We start from the raw sequence: 23,654 nt of genomic DNA, 5'->3' as shown, positions 1-23,654 counted from the left end.
CCTGAAGAAACCCACAAGCTACTCTGCAATACAGACACATGAACAGATAATTCTGTGTCAAAATGAAGTAGGACTTCTCCTCCCCCATTCTATGGAAAGGATATTTGAAAACTATGAGAAATCTAATTAAACTTGTTACTGGGCCAGGCGTGGTGGCTCATACATGGAATCCCAACACTTTGGGAGGCCAAGGAGAGAGAATCAGTTGAGGCCAGGAGTTCGAGACCAGCCTGAACAACATAGGAAAACCCCATTGCTACAAAACATTTTTTGAAAAATTAAACAGGTGTAATGGCTCAGCCTGTTACCAACCAGCTGAGGCTTAAGGGCACTGGGAGCCACCAGCGTGGAATGGAATACTCATCACGAATGATAGGTTTTCTTGCTTTGCAACAGGCTGAGTCAATCACACCAGGAGAAGAAACAGACCTTCCTCAAGCCTCAACTGTGTTACCTGCCTTTATAAGGTGAGCTTGAGTTTAGTTGAAAGTTGTGGAGAGATTACACTGAAATTACAGCACCCACCTCCATCCTTATTTTGAGAATTAAAGTCCAACTCTACTCAGCCAGAGGCAGCGATGAAAACTGGGACAAGTCCCATCAATGTTCAGCCCATGCAAGAGGCATTCAGATCTCTAAGGTGCAGGGGTTGGGGGCATACACTTTGTATGGGGAATGGTGGAGTCTTCTGTGAAAGGTAAAGGAGAAAAGGAAGAGAAAACATATCAGAAAACAGGGAGCACCACCTGAAATGTCTACTTTTCAAAGACCTCCATTTGTAATGCCCTCCCTGATCAGGTACAAGGGAACAAGCACGTTAGATACAGATATCATCTCCATTCAGTCCACCCTCTTCTGTTCTTTTGACATCTACACAGCCCCTCAAAAAAATGACATATTCCTCCACTGTCATAGTATTGGGTCTGAAAAAGACTGAAAAAACTCTAGGAAGACACAGGAACTGCTCCTCAATCGTGTTACAGAGCCAAGGCTGGAGAGGCATCCATTTCTTACCCTTCAATCAGCACCTCTCTAAAGGCAAAGTCACCATTGATTAGCAACAGCTGCCTAGAAGAGCCCATGCCCAAAAGGCAGTAAATTCCCAGGTAATGCTTCATGCATTAAGAACAAGAATTAAAAGGCATGAAAAGTGAGGATTCCCCTATGTGTGGGTTATAAAAAAATATTGTAATAGATACAGCAATGAGTATGTCAATAATGAATGCCATTTACTGAGTACCTACTATAGGCCTGACACTACACGTACATTATTTAAGATCATTCTTCCACTATCCCCATAAATTAAATATCATCATCCCCAATACATAAATGGCAAAACTGCAGCTCAAAATTGGAAAATACTTTTCCCAAGGCCTCAGTGCTGCCACTTATATCCAGGTCATGCTTCCTCTACAGTCCTTGTTCTTTTCATTATACCACAGAGCTCATTTATTGGCAGACTTTGGAGGACTCTGAGCAGAAGCTTTTTAAGGGCTCCAAGAAGGCTTCCTGGAGGAGGTTCCACCTGACCTGGGTCCTAAAGGATGAGTATGAAGTATTCAAAGAAAGGGCAGGAAGAGGAAAGACACCATCTTCACCAAGAGGACCACCTAAGTAGAAGTGTGATGTGAGCAGGAGCCCAGCATGAGCTGAGAATGCCGAGGCCACCAGTATTGTTAGAACATAAATGTGAGACAGGCAGACAGGAAGAAAGGGCAGAGGAGGTAGAGAAATCTGGAGGGGCTGGTTTGTGCTGGGCTTTGCATGCTGTGTTAGAAGTTTGAACTTTCTCCTATAGACAGCGTGGAGCTTTTGGAGGAGTTTAAGAAAGGGGAGTGATGTGATCAGATCAGCATTTTAAACACATCATCATGGCAGATGTATGAAGGGTAGATTTAACAGGAACAAGACCAGAGGCACAGATGAGTCAAGAGACTGTGACAATAGTAAGGTGAAAAGTAATAAAGACCCAAACATAATGTTTTTAATAGGAATGGAGATAAGAGACAAATCTAAAAATTAGAAAGAAAAGTTGGCAGGTCTTGGTGGTGATTTAGATACAGCGGGCAGGCGGGTGGGGGGTGGCATTTGGTGGTGCATGTGGCATTCAAATCACCAGAAACAGAGCTGGTTTAAGAAAAGAATGAGTCTAATGTTGGAGACATTGGGCTGAGGTGTCTGTGGGATCTTGAGTAGGATGTCTAGGAGGCAGCTGAATATACATGTCTAGGGGTCCCCATGGAGACCTGAAGGTGACCTACATCTAGGTGGTAATTGAGGTCATGGGTTTTGATGAGTTCTTCCAGTATGGAGGACCATGGGCTAAGGACAGGACCCAAGAGAACACAAACAGTGAAAAGTTGGACAGAAGGCCATATGCAGTGGCTCATGCCTGTAATCCCAACACTTCAGGAGGGCCATGGTGGATTGCTTGATCCCAGGAGTTCAAGACCAGACTTAACAGCATAGTTTAACCCTGTCTCTACAAAAAACACAAAAAATTAGCCAGGTGTGGTGGCACACACGTATAGTCCCAGCTACTCGGGAGGCTGAAGTTGGAGAATCACCTGAGCCCCAAAAGTTGAGGCAGCAGTGAGCCATGATCATGCCACTGCACTCCAGCCTGGGCGATGGGGTGAGACCCTGTCTCAAAAGAAAAAAAAAAAAAAAAGTTGGACAGAAGACAGGGAGCTCCTGAAGGAAGTGTTAACAAATGGTTAGAAAGGAACTAGAAAAATCAGGAGACTAATGAGTTCTGAAAGCCAGTGTACAACATTTTCAGAAGGTGAAAGTCATTCATAGTATCAGATTCAGAGGAAAGCTAGAGAAAACTCAGTACAAAAAAAAAAAAAATCCTTTAGATATGGCTATTAGGGAAATGCCGTGACATCAAAAGAGCAGTGTCAGTCGTGGTTTGAGAAGTGGTGAAGGGGGTTTCAAGGTCAAAGGAGAGTTGGGGGAACATCGGTATTATTAGGATGAGAAAGAAGTAACCATGTTTACAGACTGAGAGGAAGGAACTGTAAGGAGACAGAAAGATCAAGGATATTAGCCAAGGTAGGGAAAGAGATGGAGGGGTAGGTTAATGTACCAAAGTGATAGGAGCTGAGGGCAAAAGCACAGACACAGCAGCAAAGCAGCAAAGCAGGTGGCCGTGGGCCCGGAACACAGGTACACCCTGAAATGGTAGAAAATAACAAGGAAACTAGAGCTGCAGGTACATTGGAAAAGATTATGGGAAGATTTAAATATATTGAAGAAAATCATGCCCTTTGGTTTCCACTTTTCTTGATAAAGTAGAAAGCAAGCCTTCAGGCCTTTGTAGTGATGCTAATCCACAGAGTTGTGTGGTTATCTCCAGCAGCAAACAGGGAATGATGGGTTGTGGAGAGATGAAATTCAACATTGGCTTATTTGGGGATTTTGCAGCCAAGCAAAACTGTGAGAAAGCCTAGAAGATGCATATAGTGGCAGTCAAAGAGTAAGTTTAAGAAACTCAATCTGGGGCAGTTCTGAGAGTCCCACTCAAGAAGATACTGTCCTACAACTCCCAATGTGATTTTAGTCCTGGAAAAGACAAGATTCTTAGAAGCACCTTGCACTAAAGTAAGTTGAGCTTCTTCATGCTAGGCAGACGCTGCTAGTTTTGGGTTGTCCTATAAAGAAGTATTAAACTGGAAGAACTGGTAGGACTCCAGCCAGCTCAATGGCACAGCATCTCCATGTTCCCTGGCACCTGTGGGGCTTGTTTGCTTGTTTTTCATTTTGGGTTCTCCTAGGGGGCCAGATTAGTCAATGCACTATGCCTTACCCTTCTCCCCACTGCTTTTGTAGCTTTGCTTCTCTTCCAATAAAAGAAAATGTTTCAGCCTTAAAGCTTTTAAATCAAAATCAGTTAATTCCAGGGCTCTCACCCCCTCCTCTGTGACCTTGGTCCATGCCCCTCTGCCTCTCTGCTGACTGAAAACCCCACCTATGCCACCAAAAGAGACTCTCTCCATCAACTTGCCTTGTCTAAAGCTCACCCTTCCCCAGCATCAGTGCTTTCCTTTGTAGCCCTCTAGAATAGGGAGTACATGCACTCCTGTGCCCTATGCTAGAGCTGGGATATTCTCCCAGATCTTCATTGTCACATTGAAAGTCCCTCCCTGTTGGCCCCCATGCTATCTGGCTCCACCACTCACTGACTCTTCTCACAGTATTTGTGTCCTGACCTCCCAGTAAATCCCACTACAGTCATCAGACTTCGGCAGCTGGATCACTAGCTTCTTCCTCACCTTAAGCACTGCCGGCATCCCGGGGACAATCCTTCCAACACCCTGGTTTCATTGTCCCAAGGTTAACTGCTCCACTTGCAAAATATTAGCCTCTTGGACCCTGGAGCTCACCTCCAGTGAAAACATCCCATACTTGCAGCTTCCTCCCCCTTTTTTCCTATCCTACTCTCCAGCTTCATGGAGCACCCAGGCCCTTGAAGCCTTTCCTCCAAAGCTGTTCACCCTCCTCTGCTTCATCTCCACCCTTGTCTAGACCAGACCCTAAGTGGAAGAATGTCGACCACTTCTCCCCATCACTCTCAACTCCCTTGTCCTGTCCTGAGCTACGCTGGTCCCTCAAGCTCCCAGGATCCCAACCATCCATGTTCCCCAGGATTACAGGACTTACTAAAGAAACATTACAGCTGGGGAGATTCGACATTCCCAATATATTGATTCCATTCTCAGCCAAACCCTCAGGTCTGCCAAGATATCTTGTTATATTTCTGAGTCAGCTCTTTTTCCCCAGTCTCTGCAGTAACGATTCCAACTTTAATACTCTTTTCAAACCCTCTCCACAACAACATCTCCACTTTGAATAAGGTATCTTGCCTCTTATTTCACCAAAAACAGGATGCCTCAGGCAAGATTTCCCTCAACTTCCTAAGTGTTTCTGTACCTACCGCTTCTTCTCCAAGCAGTGTTCTAAGGTTCATTCTTCCATCCACCTTTGCTTTAGAGACTATCCCTGAAACATTAATTATCCCTCTCTTTCTGTATCTCCTATCTCTATTCTTCCCTCAGATTTTAGCTTATAATTGCATTTAAGCCTCTCTCAACTTTAAAAAAAGAAAATAGTTACTGTGACTCAAGATCCCACATCTAGATGGTGCTCTGCATAGCCAAGCTGTGCAAGAAACACTTTTCATTCACTTTTTAAATCAAAGGAATGCATAAGCACAGCTTTTGAAGTTAAATAATGCTACAAGGCTTAACAAATTTTTAAGATATTTTTCCATAATCCTCGTTTTTCTAAATAACATATGTACATTATACTTTAACTTTTTATATTTAAACATTATATCTCCCTAGTATGGAAGATGAAGATCAAGCTCTCTCTACCAACTGCTCAGCATCTCCCACCAGACACACAAACATCCCTTTTCCCCCTTCCTTCATCCTCCCCATATTGTTATACCATAATTGGTGGTTAATTAATCAATATTCACGTGGCCATGTCTATATATATATTTCATATATTTAGTGTACTAATGTTTTTTAATTTAGTTTACTAATGTAGTTTTTCCTTGTACACATTTTGTTTTTACATATTTTTTCCTAATCTTTCTTTCCCTGTTCAGTCCCACACTTTCCAAAAGAACAGTAAAACTCTTCTCAATACAATGAAACACATGAGGAAATCCACCGCTTAATATTTGTGTCTCCTATAATCCCTCCATCATCAGTTCCATATGGAAGGATTACTGCCTAGACTGACTGTCCAGCTGTCATACTGAGGTTTTCCTTTGCTACCATCTGTTAATTTTTTCTTTGCTTCTCCCAGTTTTAGAGAACCCGATTCCTAGATTCTAAGTCTTTCTATTTCTTGGTTTGTATCCTTGTTTTGGTGGATCGCATCCTACAGTAGCTTTCTGAAAACAAGGGCAGGGAAGGAACATCTTTTGAGACCTTGCAAGTCTACTCTCACTCTTAAATGGTCATTTTGTTAGGGCTATGGCTCTAGGTTGGAAATCATTTTCCCCCAGAATGTTGAAGGCACTGCTGCACCATCTCCAAACTGTAGAGATGTCCTATGCTATTCTGATTCCTGGTCCCTAGTATATAACCTATTCCTCTCTGGTAGCTTTTACAAACTTCTCTTTATCATTAGGGTCCTGATATTTCACCAGGCTGTACTTTGTATGTGAACTGTTTTTCATCTATTATGCGCTAGGTACTCACTAGCTCTTTCAGTTTGGAAAGCCAGGTCTTCAGAAGACTTGAAAACTTTGTTCTCATTTATTTGATAACTAACCTCTTCTACTTTCAATTTTCTCCTTCTGGGCTCTTATTAGTTAGATGTTTGATCTTTTGGACTGATTTTCTCATTTTCTCATCTTTTCTACTTTCCATCACTTTATCCTTCTTTTCTTCTTCGGAGACATTATCTTTCCTCAACATTATCTACTGGCCTTTAAAATTTCTACGATCTGCCAGGCATGGTGGCTCATGCCTGTAATCTCAGCACTTTGGGAAGCCAAGGTGGGAGGATTCTTTGAGGCCAGGAGTTCAAGACCAGCCTGGGCAATATAGCAAAACCCTGCCTCTACAAAATTAAAAGAAATAATAATTAGTATATGTGCTGCCAGAGAGAACACAAAAAATAATAATAATTAGCCAGGCATGGTAGTGCATGCCTGTAGTCCCAGCTACTCTGGAGGCTGAGGTGGGAGGATTGCTTAATCCCAGGAGGTTGAGGCTGAGGTGAACTGTGATTGTGTCACTGCACTCCAGCCTGGGCAACAGAGTGAGACCCTGTTTATTAAAAAGAAAATACTAACATATTTTAATTTTCAAAGGCCCTTTCCTGTTCTCTGAATGTTTCTTTACATAAAATCCCATTCTTATTTCATAGATATATTTTCTCTTATCATATGAATAGCATTAATCATTATATTTTGAACTTTTTTATGCCTCCTACATTGTCTCTACTCCTTTCTTCCATTCATTTATCTGTCAGGATCTCCATGTACACTTACAATCTGCCTCAGTTTGTTGGTGATTCCTGGTTTCTCTTCATACTTAATGATTAGGCACTACATTTAAGAAGTTCATCATGCATGGGCAGAGCCTACTGCCTCATGAGCCTCTCCAGAGTTTAAGAAAGGATCCATCTCTTCTGCTAGGCCCTGTGTTTGGGGAGGCCAATCTCCTCACCTGGCTGCCTGTGTTGAGTGGGCTGTAAAGCAGAAGAGGCCAAGGGAAACTTCCTGATCTGCATGCAAAGTGTCACTTAGTGCCCCTGCTTCCAGCACATGACCTGAGTGCCAGAATTAATCCCCAGGCATGGGGTGTGGCGGGGGGAATGGCAGGTACTGGGGAAGTTGCCTGGTTGCCTAAAGATGGGAGAGAAAATATGGGTATCTAATGGTTCCTTATGCAAATGTTCCCACAGCCTGCTTTTTGCCCTTTCCCAGTGCCTCCACCTTCAGTGGTACCTGATGCCTCTGATTCCAAGCTTTTCAGAGTTTTCATGACAAGAATGGATTTCTTCCTTCTTGATTTTACCCCCATGCCAACCTCACAGACAGTTTAGCTTTCACCAAAGGAGAAAGAGGGAAAGAGGGAAAGAGGGAAGGGTGGGGGGGTGTGCAGGAAAAAGAAAGGAAGGAGAGGGAAGGGAAGAACTGAGAAGGGAAGGAGAGAGGGAAGGAGAGAGGGAGGGAGGCAGGGAGGGAGGGAGGGAGGGGGGGAGGGAGGGAAAATTTTCTTGAACATCTATTATGTACCAGATTCCATCTGTCCTGGGCCCTTCACATAAATAAACATTGTAATCCCAACAACCCTCTTAGATGGCTACTGGTATCATTACTCACATCCATCAGACGGTTGAGGAAATACTGCTCAGAGATACTATTGGGTTGGTACAAAAGTCATTGTGATCTTTACCATTAGAAGCAATGGCAAAGACCACAGTTGGTTTTGCACCAACCTAATAGATAACTTGCTCAAGGTCATACAACTAGCAAATGTCTGCATTCATACTCAGAGCACTGTGACCCCCAAACCCCATGCTCCTTTCCCCTAATAGAGATATATGGCCCTGGGGACCACTGGCCACCTCTTAAGTCACAAAGTGTTGGCAACCTCTGCCTTTCCTTCACGCAAGGCCAGTTCCGCTGCTGGGGTTGACTCTGGAGGCCCTTCCATCTTCTGGTCCCCCAAAGCTTAGCCAGCCTTCTCAGGCAGTGGATAGAGTATTTTATATTCTCCCTGGAAGGGGACCAAGGCGCTGTGTTCTCAGCTGCCTGGGCTAAGATCTGAAGCTCAGACCCAGCCACTGACGTCACTCGGCATGTCCTCCACTTCCACCAGGCCGTTTATGCTGGCACAGCCCAAGAGCAGGGCTGGCGGGAAGAGGATCAGCCTAAACAGCATTAATAAGAGGCAGCTGGTCTTTAAAAGCTTCCCTGACAATGTAAAGAAACTAAGTCAGATGTTTTTGGAAAGGGTATTTGAATGAATGTGTCTAGCACCTCATCTCTTTCTAGTGCCACTCTTCCTACTTCCTTCCCCACATACTTGCTGCAAGTTTCCTGTGGCTCCTTTCAGTACAAATGGATGATGACCTGATGGGCTAAGGTCAGACACTGGCCAGCATGAGTTAGGGTCCCAGGACTGAGTTGCAGTCAGGGTGCAACATCAAGGCAGGTGCTCTCTCAGGATCACCCAACAAGCACCCTCGGTGCCTGGCTTACCATGCCCTGGTCCCAGGCCTGTGGAGTAGAGTTGCTAAGATGTTTGGGTGGAAAAAGGGTAAGCAGACACAGAAAGTGGGCAGGGATTAGCCTCTTCATGGATTGGCCTAAAAGCTGCACTGGCTACCAAAGTCAAGGCATAGATTATGCCGACAAATGGTAACCTTCCTTCAGGGACTAGAAGAAACTAAACTAAGATAAACTGTGCACCCATCGCACACTGGGCAATGTGTTACGGTCTTTTATGTGCTTCAATTCCCATCCTTAATAAAGCCCCATCCATGCTGTCTTCTTCTCAAGCTATTCCAAATCCTTCCCCTCCGCATGGCCAAGTTCTTGCCTCTTCTGTGAAGCTTTCCCCAGTCAACTCCTCCAACAGAGACCTCTGAGATCTTTCAGTATTTTTTATCTACCCAATCCACTCTGAATCACATGGTTTTTGTTGAGGACAATCTGTCCTTTACATTGGCCTATGATTCCTATAGAGGGCCCCATGCAGGAAATTTCTTTTCAAATTCTGTGCCAGAGGAAACTCTCATCATGAACAACTAGCATTCTCTCTCCTTTCTGACAATGAGATCTTTGTAATGGACCATATTTCCTTCTTTGCCTACCAGGAAACTCCAAGCACAGGGAGGGTATAGTTTAGGTTAGGCATTCAGAGAAGGTCTCTACTATATAAGGAAACAGTTTTTTAAGCTGGGACCCAAAGGATGAAAAAGATTTAACCAGACGAATACTGGAGGGAGCATCATCCCATTCTAAAACGGCAGCATGTGCTAACGTCCTGAGGCAGAAAAGAACCAAATGCCCAGTGTGGCTGCAGCATATTGAGTAAAGGAGCCAGCAGTACCAACAAGACTCAAGAATGCACTTGAGACCCTCCAAGAAAGGGAGCCAGCTCTTACAGATCCTGTGGGCCATGGAGAGAAGTCTGGCTTTTAGTCCAAGTGTATTGGGAAGCACTTGGAGAGGTTAAGTAACACATTCCATCTTAGTTGGCTTTTCAGCAGCAGAGCCAGGTCTCACCACAATTCCGCCTGGTTCTGAATCCATTCCTTATGGTACCTTTGAAAACTTGAGAAGTTTTATGTGGAGGTCTGATGTGAGCCAATTTACCTCTTAAGATGATTTCTCTAGCAGCTCTGTGGAAAATGCATCGAAGAGAGACAAAAGCAGGAAGAGAGAGATGAGTTAAGAAACTATTGCAAGTTGCCAGGTACAAGATGATGGCAATCTAGCCTGGATACATCTGTGGTCATAAACGGAAGTGAAGAGCACCATGGCATGTTTTGGGGATGGAATCGACAGAACATTTTGGTTGCATAAAGTACTATAAGGAGGCCAGGCACAGTGGCTCCAGCCAATAATCCCAGCACTTTGGGAGACCGAGGTGGGCAGATCAACAGAGGTCAGGAGTTCAAGACCAGCCTGGCCTACATGGCAAAACCCCATCTCTACAGAAAAAAATACAAAAATTAGCTGGGTGAGGTGGTGCGCACCTGTAATCCCAGCTACTCGGGAAGCTGAGGCAGGAGAATCGCTTGAACCTGGGAGGCAGAGGTTGCAGTGAACCAAGATCTTGCCGCTGTACTCCAGCCTGGATAACAGAGTGAGACTCCGTCCAAAAAAAAAAAAAAAGGTACCATAAGGAATGGCTTCAGAACCAGGCAGAATTGTGGTGAGACCTGATTCTGCTGCTGAAAAGCCAGGTAAGATGGAATGTGTTACTTAACCTCTCCAAGACATAGATCCCTCATCTGCACAATGGGAATAACACCTACCTCGAAGGCCTGAATCAAGTGTTAAAAAACATGACGGCTGGGCACAGTGGCTCACACCTGTAATCCCAGCACTTTGGGAGGCAGAGACAGGCAGATCACGAGGTCAGGAGATCAAGACCATCCTGCCAACATGGTGAAACCCTGTCTCTACTACAATACAAAAAAATTAGCTGGGCATGGTGGTGCATGCCTGTAGTCTCAGCTACTTGGGAGGCTGAGGGAGAAGAATAGCTTGAACCTGGGAGGCAGAGAGTGCAGTGAGCTGAGATCGTGCCACTGCACTCCAGCCTGGTGAGAGAGCGAGACTCCATCTCAGAAAAAGAAAGGAAGCATGATGTGCTGCAAGTGCTTCAGAACACAGCATGAACCTGTTGAGAATCTGTTTCTACAGACTGGGCTGCACCAGCCCGGGGACAGGGATAAGAGGCCTGCAGAGACCTGACCTTGTGGCAATGGGAGCCGAGGCTCAGCCACCCCATGGGCTCAAGAGGCCCCTGTGCTTGTCACCCCTTTTTTCCCGAACTTCATTTTCTTAGAAATTCTACCATAGGAAATGATACTTTCAGACCCCAGAGGAGGGCAAGTTCTAGTCCCCAAAGAGCACTTGAGCAGGAGGGGACAGAATAACCTCAGGAGGGCAAGTTTACTGCAGTGAGAAGCTGGGAAGTAAAATTAACTCTTTAATGAATATTTTGCAGTGTCTTCTTTCTACGAAGTCCCCTCTTTCTCCCTCTCTCTCTCTCTCTCTCCCTCTCTCTGACTTCTTTCCTTTCTTTTTCCTCCTGTGCCCTCCTTTTCCTTTCCCTTCTCCTCTATAGTCATGGACTCTGGAGATCTCCTGTCCCCAGTGTTAGGACTCAGGACCAAGAAAGCCCACCTCTGTTTATTCTCCACCCCTCTTTCCTCAGCAGCTCACAGCTGAATTCTCTAAGGTCAGTGAATTCTCTAAGGAGAAGTTAGCCTCTGAACTCGAATTCTCTCTTTCTCTGCTAGGAACCTAAGAAGTTCGATTTCACCAGCTTTCCCCGCAAATTTTCTACGGGCTTAGGGCCATTGGCTATAGAATTCAGTGTCTTCAGTACACCAGACCAAAGCAGTTGCATAACGTTCAGCCAGGCTCCCAGAAGCCTCACAAAGCCAACCTTCCAAAATAGCCCTGGTGAATGAGCCCAAATAATATGTGAAACTGTATCAGGGCTGCTGTACTCAGAAGCCTCACACAGAGTGGGGAGGGGCACTCACCAGACCAAGCTGCTGACCGTCGATATCTTCTCACCGCCATGGGCCGATTAGAAAGGGATTAAGATTAAGTGGACAGGGGGCAACTCCAGTGCATGAGGCTGGAGCGTGACGAGAGGAGAGCAGTCAGCTAACGATTAAGCCCTATGATCGGACCCAAGCAGCCAACACACCGAACCCTCAGAGATGGCCGGGATTCCTGTTCTGCACTTCACCTGTGTTGCTCTCACGTGTGTCCCCACAGCTCCATCATCATTTCCTCTTGGTAGATGGAGACACCAAGGCTCAGAGCTGCTCAATAGCCTGCCCAATCCACCATCACTTGTCTCCTTAAAGGCATGCTCGGGGCCACAAGGGCTACCAGCTGTAGTTAAGTCAGATGTCACAGGTGCAAACCAGGCTAAGCTGCTGCGCTCCAGAAGAGAGGCAAGGAGGTATTCCCAGAGAGATCGGCTCTCAGGAAGGAGGTATTTGGATCTGTCTCTGTTTAAAGTTCTCTGTGGCACTGGTTTTAATGCTGCACAATTCTAGCTGTTGAATAACAGCTCAGAGAGCAGGGCAAACAAAAGGAGAAACTATGAATACAGTGGAAGCCCCTGGGAGCTGCAGGAGGAAGTCATGCACAGTGCGGCCAGGTGTCCCACCTGCAGGCACTCTCGGCTCCCCCAGTTGCTCCAGCAGAGGGTGCTGCTCATGGTCCCTGCGTGGACCCCAAACCTGGCTCTTCATGCTGCAGCTGCCCTGTTGCCACCAGGCCTCTCTTCCATCCAGCCTCCCTCCTGCATCTGCCAAGAAAACAAAGGCTCAGGGACAGGACCTGCCTCAGGGTCCCACGCCCTTACCCACAGCCTACCTATGTCCTCCCAATCCACTCCTAGCTTTTCTGTGCCAACCTCAGTGGGATACATACCCCTTCCTTCACCCAGGCAGGGCCACCAAAAATGCCTTCCTGAGCCTTGGTTCCTTTTGGTGCTCTAGTTTCAAATCCTACTTAACTCTTTCAGCCCCTAACCTTGCCCATGTTGTACTCAAAAATATCATTTAACATCCCAAGTGTCCATGTCAGATGAATGAATAAATGAGGTCTATACATACAGTGAAATATTATTCAGCTTTAAAAAGGAAGGAAATCCAGGCAGGGTGTGGTGGCTCACGCTTGTAATCCCAGCACTTTGGGAGGCCGAAGTGGGCAGATCACTGGGGGTCAGAAGTTTGAGACCAGCCTGGCCAACAGGGTGAAATCCTGTCTCTACTAAAAATACAAAAATTAGCCGGGTGTGGTGGTGGGCACCTGTAGCTACTCAGGAGGCAGAGGCAGGAGAATTGCATGAACCCAGGGTGGGGGTTGAGGAAGCAGTGGGCCAAGAGAGCACCACTGCACTCCAGCCTGGGTGACAGAGTGAGACTCCATATCAAAAAAAAAAAAAAAAATTCCTACAAAAAATTTAAAAATTAGCTGGGCATGGTGATGTACTCCAGTAGTCACAGCTACTCAGGAAGCTGAGGCAGGAGGATCAGCTGAGCCTGAGGAGGTCAAGGTTGCAGTTAGCCATGATCATGCCACTACACTCTATCCTGGGCAACAGAGTAATGACCTTGTCTCAAAAAATAAAAAAATTTTAAAAAGGAAGGAAATCCTGACACATTGTGACAGGATGCCATGTGAAATAAGACAGTCACAAAAAGACAAATACTGTATGATTCCATTTGTACCTAGGCACCTAGAAGAGTCAAACTCACAGAGGCACAAAGCAGATCAGGGCTGCCAGGGGCTGGGGGATGGCGAAATGGGAGCTCGTGTTGAATGGGCACAGACTTTCCATTTGGAAAGATGACAAAGTTCTGCACATGGATGATGGTGGTGGTGGTGGTCACACAATAATGTGAATGTTTTTATTGCCACAGAACTGTACACTAAAAAATGGTTAAAAAGGTAAATTTTATGTTATGTATATTTGATCACTTTTTAAAACTTCACATAAAAGTAAAAACCAGTTTCAAAAATGAAATCGCTTAGAAGCCTCTCTCCAGGAAGCCTTCCCTGAACACCCAGGCTTCACTAGATGCTGCCCTGAGCTCTGTCCATAGCTCTATCATAGCACTTCTCACATTTTACTTAAAATGTCTATTATGTGTCTGTTTGCCTTTCCCAATAGGACATTAAGGCTGCAGGCAAAATTTCATCCGCTTTCGGGTACTTGGTGCCTGGTCAGTGCCTATCACATACACAAGTTCACAATACATGTGCCTTCAATGAAACAACTGAACCCTACATCTGTCTCCTCTCATCCTCTGTCTTTCCATTGTCAAGCTCCTCAAAAATGTCAACCTATACACACTTTCTTGTTTCTTCAGTTCCCATTCCCTCTTCACCCTCCAACAATCAAACACCTTACTCAGACAGTGCCCTAGTAATTACTCCACCTCGTAAGCCTCTGCTCTGGTGACTGCTCTTCCAGAATCTTCCACCATCACCCAGTTGTGCCATGAGGTCTGTTCTCCGTGTTCACACAATCCCTGAGTCATCCCCATGATGTGATTTTACACATTCTATATCAATTATTAATTTATGTGACACTCCATCAACTATGAGCTTCTTGGAAGCCAGAAAGGTATCTTACACATCTCTGAGCTTCAGTACCTAGCAAAGAGCTTGCCACATGTAGATACTTGATAAGTGTTTGTTGAATGAATTACTGAGCCCCAATCACTTAGTTCCTATCACTAGTCACTTCCCTCTTGTGAACATCAGATTAAAAAAGAAAGAAAGATAGGCAGACAGAAAGTGTAGTGCATGACTGAAAAAGGAACGAAAGAAAAAGAAAGAAAGAGGGTAGGAAGGGAAAGGGGAAGGAGGATGAAAAGGAGGGGAAGGAAGGAAAAATGTAGTGGGGGGCTGTCTACAGGACTAGCTCCTTAAAGTTTTGCTTCAGTTGACTCTAACACAAATCCTTCCAGTGCCATCTCATGCCTCCTGGGGTGTCTTGTTCCGGCAGTTTGATTCATTCTTTATTTTAGGGGGCAGCCAAATACCCTACTTCCCTTAGTAGGCAGAGTCTTAGACAGATCTTGTTGCACCAGGACTCATCTGCACTCCAGAATCATCTTCATCTATATTTAACTATCCAATTAAACCCAGGCAATCAGCCATCCTTCCAGATAGGGCTGGGGGCTGTGATCCCCATGCATTTTGTGAGCTTGCAGCAACTCAGACCAACAGCTGCACAGTGTTTAGTTTAGGCCTTTTTTGTAGTGGTGCGGGAGGTGGTCTTTTTGGTATGTTTTTATGGAAGGGATAGAGGAGGGGAAGCTGGGTAGATGCTGAGTGATCACAGTGTCCTGGAGGATATTGAGCACCGGGGGAAATTACCTTCCTGATGACTCAGAAACAGGAAGTGGTGACCCAGAGCAACGCACGAAGGGGAGACATGTACATAAGTGATGACATCGTTTCCTATTTTGATGAGTGTGGTCGTATGGGAGTGGAAAAGAGGGAAAGAAAACAATCAAAGGGATAGGACAGTGGATCTCCTGCGTGTCTTTGCTCATATCCCATATCCCCAGCCCCCCTTCCTGCACTGTCATAGGGGCAGCACCTCCGACAGCCTTCCTCTCTGTCAGCCTCGGGCTCTGGTGGAGAAGAGAGAACCTAGCAGAGCTCATTTTGAGTCATCCTGACCAAGGATAGGAGCTAGATGAGCAGGCAGGTGCCCTCAGTCCTACAGAAGTCAATGTGCTGGAGGTGGGAGTCCTCTGAACAGTCAGCGGAAGAAACCAGAATCCTAAGCTTCTGAACTCCTCGCCTGCTCCTGGAGCACAGGAGTGGCCCCCACCACCCCCACTTCACCACTGGGGGGAATGGGTAAAAGGGATTGGAGGTGGCACAGTGAGCAGCCAGCAGCCGGGCACAGAGTGAGGACAGAGAGACCCAAGAATGTGCAGCAGAGCATCCCGAATGTCACCAGGACATCCCACAATTCTGGGGGGAGGTCAGAGCACAGACAGAACTAGGTCTATTGTGACTACAGAATCAGGCAAAAACTGAGGGCCAAAAGATCTTCCTTTCCCAAAGTTGGAACCTCGGCCAGGTGAGCATGTCCCGTCTGCCAAGCAAAAACACAGCCCCAGCTCTCTCTTTGCCAGGGTGCCCCAAACTTGCCCTCCACCATAGCAATGAACTCTGTATTAGTCTGTTCTCACGCTGCTAATAAAGACATACCTGAGACTGGGTAATTTATAAAGGAAGAGGTTTAATGGACTTACAATTCCACATGGGTGGGGAGGCCTCACAAACAAGGCAGAAGACAAAGGAAGAGCGAAGAGACGTCTTACATGATGGAAGGCAAGAGAGCGTGTGCAGGGGAACTACCGTTTATAAAACCATTGGATCTCATGAGACGTATTCACTACCACAAGAACCGTATGGGGAAAACCGTCCCCATAATTCAATTATCTCCACTTGGTCCCACCCTTGACACGTGGGGATTATTACAATTCAAGGTGAGATTTCGGTGGGGACACAGCCACACCGCATCAAGCTCCTCCATCCCAAGAATTCTCTCTTTAGAAGTCTCTCTGGTTGTACAGGCTTATTGCCCACCCCTGGGAGCCCCCAGGTGGGGGAGCCCCAGCAGAGAGAGTATGGGGGACCCATTGGGAAGTTCTTGGAATGTAATTGACAGTCCATCTGCGGCAGCCTGCTCCCAGTGTGCTCTCTTTGCGGAAGCTCAGGATGAAACCTGCAACCCAGGTTGTCAATTTTGTGAAAACTGATAGATAAATAGAGCACAGCACATCAAGTCCACCGGCATAGATGGCACCAGGCCCTTGTGTTTGCCCACATTTGTCTCTCTGGCCATCTCCTCTAGGGGAAACCAAACCACCACCATGCTTAGCCAGCATTCTGTGTGAGCAAACCCATGTCAGCCAATTGATCCAACAAGACAACCAATCTGCAGCTAACCCAATAGGCAACTATTTGGTTCTCTGGGATTTTTTTTTTTTTCATGGAAACTGAAGTTTCCATGAAACTAAATGGCTACCTGAGCATGTGTGCCCCAAAAGTCACTGTAGAGGGAACTGGAAAATGAAGAGTTATATCTGAAGTCTCATCTTTGGAAGGGACTGATGAAAAGTTTGTCCAGTGAGTCTGGGAATGTCCTGGTCCTGGGTATCACATTGGCTCCCCCCGGTAGCATCATGCTGTCCCTCAGCTCTCCAGCCTGCTCCAGCACCTGATACCTTGGTCCACCCATTCCTTATTGGGGTAGAGTTGAGATGGTGGCTAAAGTGGAGGAAAGACTGGAGGAAAGAGCCACCTTCAAATCACTGGGCAGTGAAAGGGGTTCAATGGGACAAGCATAAGAAGGAAAGGGAAGAAAAGGAAACATCTCCCTTGGTCTGATGGGAGGTGTTTCCCATGTGTTATGAATTTGGTCCTCACACTTCTTCTACAAAATATTATTACTGCAGAAACTGAGGCTTGGGGAAGCAGAGTAACCAGCTCTAGACATCACAACGAGTCATCAGCTAAGGCAAGGTTTGGCCTGAGGTCCTGAGATGCACTTTCTCTAATTTATCCTGTTGCCTCTGAAGAAAGAGGAAAGAAGTCACAGAAACTAGTGACATGTGAGATGCCATGAAATACCCTCCCCAATAGGAGTCTCCACGGCTTCTATCACAGAACCTGAAATTGGACCACCAAATCGTCATTCCCTGGATCTTAAAAAGGTTCTGGAGGTTTCGTTCAATTCATCAACACAGAGTCATTCTGTGGGTTTCTGCTATGTAACCAAAAAAATATAGATCCTTATTCTGTAAAGACTGAAAGTAGATTTGTGGTTGCCTAGAGGCAGGGTTGGGTGGAATTGGGAGTGACAACTAATGGATATGAGATTTCCTTCAGGAGTAATGAAAATGTTGTAAGTCAGGCACGGTGGCTCATGCCTGTAATCCTAGAACTTTAGCAGGCTGAGGTGGGAGGATCACTTGACCCCAGGGGTTTGAGACCAGCCTAGGCAACATGGTGAATCCCTGTCTTAACAAAAAAATACAAAAATTAGCCAAGCATCACCAGGTGCAGTGACTCACGCCTATAATCCCAGCGCTTTGGGAGGCCGAGGTGGGTGGATCACCTGAGGTCGGAAGTTTGAGACCAGCCTGACCAACATGGAGAAACCCCATCTCTACTAAAAATACAAAATTAGCAAGGTGTGGTGGCGCATGCCTGTAATCCCAGCTACTCGGGAGGCTGAGGCAGGACAATCGCTTGAACCCAGGAGGTAGAGGTTGCAATGAGCTGAGATCGCACCATTGCACTCCAGCCTGGGCAACAAGAGTGAAACTCCACCTAAAAAAAAAAAATTAGCCAAGCATCATAGCATGTGTTTGTAGTCCCAGCTACTCTGGAGGCTTAAGCCCAGGAGGTTAGGGCTTCAGTGAGCCATGATGGCACCACTGCACTTCAGCCTGGCCAACAGAGGAAGACCCTGTCTCAACAACAACAACAAAAAGAAAATGTTCCAAACTTAGACTGTAGTGATGGTTGCACAACTTTGTGGATATATAATTCACATTGCATACTTCCAATGGGCAAATTTGTTGGTATGTGCCTTATATCTCAATAAAGATGTTTTAAAGATAGGACCTATTCTTGAGGAGCTTAAAATGCAATTATAGTGAGAAGACCTATGCAAAAAAAAAAAAAAAAACACACACACACACACAGACACAGACACACACACACACACACACAAACAGTATATGCCAAATAGCAAGAGGCCCCAAAGGAGTTCAGGAACAAGAAGCTCTAACTGGAGTATCAGAGAAAGTAGAAATGGTTGTATTTGAATAGATAAAAGGGAAAAATAAATGTTTCCAGGTTGGAGGAATATGGCCATGGGTACAGGAGAAGGTGTGAATGCATGAAGCATGCCCAGGAAATAATGAGTGAGCAAACCAATAAAACCCTGTTTGGCATCAGACACAAAGATGACTTACAATACTGTATCAGCTATCTATTGCTGTGTAACAAACACCCGAGAACTCAGTAGCTTAGCAACTACGTATTTGTTTGCAATTACACAATCTATATTGGGCTCAAGTGAATGGCTTATCTCCACTCCACGATAAGTTCAGCCCAGGGCTGAAGAACCCTATGGCCTTACTCATAGTCTGGCATGTCTAGCTAGCTCCAACTAGCTAAAAGCTGGGTGTTCCTCTTCCTTTCCTCATGGCCTTTAATACTCAAGGGCCTTTCTCTCTCCCAAGAACATGCATCCTCAAGGAAGCTGGCCCAGGCTTTCTTGCATGACCTCTCAAGACAGCAAAAGAGCAAAAACAAAAGCTGCAGGTCTCTTCCAGCCTAGGCCCAACACCACATCCAAGCAAGTCATAACATCAACCAGATTCAGTGAGAAAGGGAACTATACAGGTGTGGATTAAGGGAAATATGACTTGCTGGGTATCTACCACAAGTACCACTTAGTAAAGTATATACCAGCCTCAGAGGAGCTTATTGTTCGATGGCCTGGTGGCTTGAAAGGTATTTAGAGGGGGAACATATCTGGGAATGTAGGATGGGGAGCTAAGCATAGAGGACATTGAATTCAAAGCTAAGGAGTTTGGATTTCACTCAAGAGTTCTTAGTAGAAATGCAAAAATCCCTAGGAGAGGTGATATTGTGAGATTTCATCAGACACCTTAATACAAGTTGATCATGTTGGCCAGGAATGGAGTCTCATGCCTATAATCCCAGCACTTTGGGAGACCAAGGCGAGTAGATCACTTGAGCCCAGGAGTTCGAGACCAGCCCGGGCAACATGGCAAGATCCCATCTCTACAAAAAGTACAAATATTAACTGGGTATGGTGGTGCATGCCTGTAGTCCTAGCTACTCAGGAGGCTGAGGTGGAAGGATCACCTGAGCCAGAGGAGGCCAAGGCTGCAGTGAGCCAAGATCATGCCACTGCACTTCAGCCTTGGTGACAGAGGGAGACCCTGTCTTAAAAAAAAAAAAGTTGAAGAAGTTGATCATGGGCACAAGTAAGGCAGAATAGAACCCTGGGTCTATCTATGAAGTCCAATAAGCTACAAGGACTACGCATTCCTGTTCCCTAAATCAGACACCACCACCTTTTGATAGAGGACTGGAGGATGACAAGCAGGTTTGCATGCCTGCAGCCCGGCAGGCAGGCACACACCACAGATAGTAAGAGACTCTGCTCCTTTATCCACCCTGTCTCTTCAATTCTCCTATTCTTCTTTCCTCAAGAAACGGTTTGCATCTCCAGATCAGTGGATTGTAACATACTGAAGCTGGAATCAGAGCTCAGGGAGTGAGAGAAAGGAAAGCAAAGACAGCCAGGACAGAAGCCCGACTGTGCTACGGCAATAAACAGCAGAAGGAACACTGAAAACGGCTGGTCCAACCTAACTATTTGAGTAACAACTGCTCCTTTTCTGACCATTGCTCTCCTGACTTCACATTCCACTCCACCAAAACGTATAAAGCTAATATATTAATTAAATTTATTGTGGTAACCATTTTACAGTGTACACATGTATCACAACATCATGTTGTACACCTTAAATACATACAATATTTTTTCTTTTGGAGAACAAGATCTCGCTCTGTTGCCCAGCCTGGAGTGCGGTGGTGCCATCATGGCTCACTGTAGCCTCAACCTCTTCGGTTCAAGCGATCCTCCTGCCTCAGCCTCCTGAGTAGCTGGAACTACAGTTTTGTACCACACCATGCCCAGCTAATTTTTTTATTTTTGTAGAGATGGGGTCTCACTCTGTTGCCTAGGCTGATCTTGAACTCCTGGCCTCAAGCAGTCCTCCCACCTCAGCTTCTCACACACAATTTTACTTGTCAATTATACCTCAATAAACTTGGAAGAAAACAGAAAAAACTTAGAATTCTAATTCACAGAGTAGCATGATTTCAGCTAACTGTGAGTGTGAATGAATATATGTTTGCTCTATAACCCAAAGAAATGAATGTGGCCTGGTAGCATTTTAGGTAGAGTTTGTGATAGATCAGAATTTCCAGATAGATTTGGGGTTTTTTATTTATTTATTTATTTATTTATTTATTATTATTATTTTGAGATGGAATCTGTCTCCGGAGTGCAGTGTCGCGATCTCAGCTCACTGCAACCTCTGCCTCCCAGGTTCAAGCTATTCTCCTGCCTCGGCCTCCCAAGTAGCTGGGACTACAGGCACACGCCACCATGCCCAGCTAATTTTCGTATTTTTAGTAGAGACGGGGTTTCACCATGTTGGCCAGGATGGTCTCGATCTCTTGACCTTGTGATCCTCCCACCACAGCCTCCCAAAGCTGGGATTACAGGTGTGAGCCACCATGCCCAGTCTATATTTGTCTTTCCAAAGAAAAGTTGAACCAGGGAGAGAAAGGAAGGCGGAGAAGACAGGGACTTGAACTCACCTCTTGACACCTCACTCCTCCATGCCCCCCATCCCAGTCATATCAAAGTAACGTCAGCCACCAACTGCAGTGACCCTCTGTGTATACAGAATGACTGTCCTGTGACAACAAGAGCCACGTGCCATCCACATAAACACGGCATATATCTCATTCCTACTGTAAACCATTGCGAAATACCCAAAGGAGGGGACTGTTTCCAGCAGAAATCACTTCTGACATCACTCCCTGAGTCCGACAACCGAAACTTTCCATCGAGACAACAGCAGCTAACTTGGGCCTTTTGAGGCTGCTGAGATGCCAGCAGCTTCAAAAGAAAGGGGTAAAAAGAAAGAAACACTCAGGCTTGACAAGGAGCACCATCTAGGGGATTTATAAGGCAAAACTTTTCTTCAAGCAAATCCTAGAGCTGGAAGCGTTCAATAGTGAGGACTAAATGCGACCTCCGCCTTGGGCCAGGCTGGCAGGAGCCTAGATCGGAGACGTTTAGCCACATCTGACCCCCAAGCCCAGCTCTGGGCATCCATCTGACAACTCAGAGCACCACCTAGTGCAGAAAACTGCCTTTCTGGCACTGGAGAAAGGATTCCTATTTGGAGAGTTGGGGAGAAAGGAAAATGTCTCTAAGTGCACTTCTGTGATTCTGCCAAAGCAAAAATGTCAAATCCATATTTCCAAGACTTCCTAAATGAAGATATTTAATTAGGGTGATTAAGAGTTCCACATTCAAGCAATTGAATTTAGTGTTTTCTCTCGAATTCTAACCTTTCAGTTTTAAAAGGATGTCAATGTTGGCATTATCTGACTTTATTTTGAGATTCTAATCCCCACCTGTATGAGGCAGAGTTCCTTCACTGGGACTGCAGGAATTAAGCCTGCCGGCAGTGAGCAGGGAGATGCCTTACACAGTGAGACCCCCACTCCTCCACCACTCTGAGGAGCAGGATCCACAGGTTAGGGGTCCTGAGGGAGTTAGGGGAGTAGTGAGAGACTCACTGGCTACCTCTCAAGCCTATCTGGGTCCTTAAAAAGGAGACTCCAGAAAAGTCCATTTAATCCAACCCCTCATTTTAGTGACAACGAAAATTGAGATTCAGACTGATACTATAATGGTGGCTATGTATCCTTTGTCCAAATCCACAGAATGTCCAACAGCAAGAGTAAACTCTAACTTAAACTATGAGCTTTTGGTGATTATGACGTGTTGATATAGTTTGATCAGTTGTAACAAATGCACCACCTAGAGGGGGATGTCCACAGTGGGGTAGGCTATACATGTGTCGGGGCAGGCAGGACATGGGAAACCTCTGTGCCTTTTGTTCAATTTTGCTGTCAATATAAATACTCTAAAAAGCCTATTTCTCTATTAAAAATTCATCTATTAAAATGTCAACTCAGTCGGGCACAGTGATGTATGCCTGTAATTCCAGCACTTTGGGAGGTCAAGGCAGGCAGATTCCTTGAGCTCAGGAGTTTGAGACCATCATGGGCAACATGGCAAAAACCATTCTCCACTAAAAATACAAAACTTAGCCAGGTGTGGTACTGCATACTGTGGTCCCAGCTACTCAGGAGGCTGAGATGGAAGGATCGCTTGAGCCCAAGAGGTCAAGGCTGCAGTGAGCCTTGATTGCACTATTGCACTCCAGCCTGGGTGACAGAGCAAGACCCTGCCTCAAAAAAAAAAAAATTTACTCAAAATTCCCAAGAGAAGGAGGGTACACCAGGCCATGGGAGTGGGAGGCCATCAGGGTTGGGTCAGGAGGCAGAGGGCTTCCATGTGAAAGAAGAGGCAAGACAGGGTAAGCAGGCTTAGGGTCAGCAGGTTTGAATAATTTCAGTGGGCTCTGGGGCTAGGGGTTGGCCCTAGTCATCTAGTACCTGGCCTGGGGTAATGAAGGCAAGGGAATAGCAGTCCAGAGTGTGAGAGCCAGATACAGAAGGTTGTTGAAGGAATGGGCTCTAGATGGGTTGGTCTGTATACGAAAGGTACACTCAGAAGCAAGTTCTTCACCATCTCTGGAAATTAGCTAGCCTTGGAAGGGATAGTGCCTCCTATGGCAGCAAGGCCCCACATGTCAAAGCATCAGAAACACATGGGTAATACACTGTGGTCGCACAGTGCGCTTAGTGGCACAGACAGGTAAGACCTGGGACTCTCAATCCAGTTCTCTCCTCAGTGAAGTTCGCTGCAGTCCCTCCAGCCCAGCCCAGTCTCATCTGCATCCTCCATCATCTTGCAAGCTCAGAATATTCTTTCTTAAGGAACTTGCTCATGTGACTCTGAGAGGCTTCTTTCTCTAGTTTACCCTTTAATTTTCTCCTCTTTGAGCTACTTCTTTTCTAACAACAGAATCCTTTTATGCACATGATGCACATAAAGTCACCATGTCCAACTGGGACTCACACCATAGGTTACTGGGCTTTACCCACTTTCCAGGACTTAGCT

The sequence above is a fragment of the Papio anubis genome, chromosome 8 (genome assembly GCF_008728515.1).
Source record: "Papio anubis isolate 15944 chromosome 8, Panubis1.0, whole genome shotgun sequence".
Taxonomy (NCBI): Eukaryota; Metazoa; Chordata; class Mammalia; order Primates; family Cercopithecidae; genus Papio; species Papio anubis.
The sequence above is the reverse complement of the archived record's forward strand: the minus strand, read 5'-3'. Positions refer to the sequence as shown.